Source organism: Echinops telfairi, unplaced genomic scaffold, assembly GCF_000313985.2.
Source record: "Echinops telfairi isolate 266 unplaced genomic scaffold, ASM31398v2 ScPeMD7_3533;HRSCAF=4204_0, whole genome shotgun sequence".
Lineage (NCBI taxonomy): Eukaryota > Metazoa > Chordata > Mammalia > Afrosoricida > Tenrecidae > Echinops > Echinops telfairi.
The window spans coordinates 46,213,462-46,215,076 of NW_022107431.1; positions in this window are offsets into that span (position 1 = coordinate 46,213,462).

Genomic DNA, 1,615 nt, shown 5'->3' on the forward strand with positions numbered 1-1,615 from the left:
TATGAGAAGAAATGGAGTAAACGTCTTCTACACCCCTGGGCATCAGAGAGCTTCTGACAGACTACACACAGGCTTCTCCAAGAGCGTTTCCAGGACAAGTCCCAATAAGCATGGGAATCCCTTGCTAAGGTTAGCGAGGCCATCCTAACTCACAGTCATCAAGTCAGTTCTACTCCTGGTGACCTGATGCAGGGCTTCCAAGGCTGGAAATCTTTGTGGAGCAAATGGCTTCTTTATCTTTTCCTTGCTGAGCCAATGGGGGGCGTGAGCAGCGGGCTTTCCACTTAGCACTCCAAAGCTCGCCCCACATTGTCACTAGAGCTCCTTGGGACAAATACAGATTTCTTTATGTCACTGGAAATCCATTGGATCAAATTCTGAGAGTGAAGCTATCGAATCTTTACTTTTAACATTCTCTTTTGCAATTGCCCACCACACCAAAATTTGAGTGTTAAAAGAGAGATCATTGGAAATTTAGGCTCCTTAGTCAAATTACAAAACAACATTCTCAGACTCATGCCGTGCAAACATTGACTACTATATTTGTGTTGACTCTCACAAAAACATTTTCACATCATGTTCTTAGAATATATATTTGTCCTTTTCTGAGATCACAGTTTTTTTGAAAAATGGTATGCAGTGTCTCATTAAGTCAAGTGCATGGAAGTGAAAACCATGACAAAGTGGTAGGAGTTGAAGTAGCAGCTAATCACAGGTATATTCTGAAAAGGCGTACCTGTTTCTGTCATGCTAAATGACAAGTTCTTTATAGCTCTGTACCTGTGAAAGTTGGGATTAGGTGTTTAGAACCTTAATTAACTACATGAAATCATCTCATTAGAGATGAGGAAGAAATAACAAAAATAAATGTGATATTTTCCTATTTTGAAAGATACATATGCCTAAAGTTTGACCTAAATACACTAAGCTCTGGAGCTAAATGGAAATGCTTCTATGCTGTGTCCCATGAAAATACAGATGCATTTTCGTTTTCTGTACCATCACTAAATACTTTGTCAACAATACGGTGAAAGCATGATAGTATAAATATTCAATTACCAATATGTATTTATTAAAATTAAAACATGAAATGTTTTAATATAATATGTTCAAAAATAATAAAGATAAATTTACTATATTTAATACATAATCATGAATGTATTTATTCAAATAAGTTTTTGCTTATTGCATTAGCAGTGATCATTGACTAGATTAGTATAATATAGAGAAGGATACAGTCATACCCTTAGGATCTTCTAGGAAATAGAGGATTATCTGCTCCTCTGCCACATGGTCCCAGCCTACTGAGACTGCTAGTCACTGAGTTCTTTTATAATTAAATCTTTGACATACTTTATTTTACACATATCATGCTCTTATTCTTTCTCTCTCTCTCTTTCTCTTTCACTCTGAGCACCACTAGGAGGGTCTTATAGGCATGTATTCCACTGTCAAAAGAAGAGATACCAAAATGATTGTCTATATAATACATACAGTATCAGCAAAATCTTAATATTTTTATTTAAAAATCTTCCTTATTTATAATTCCATTGTTGTTTATACCAATAAAACATTTTTTAGGCAGAGTTTACAGGTATCAATACACTTAAAAGAC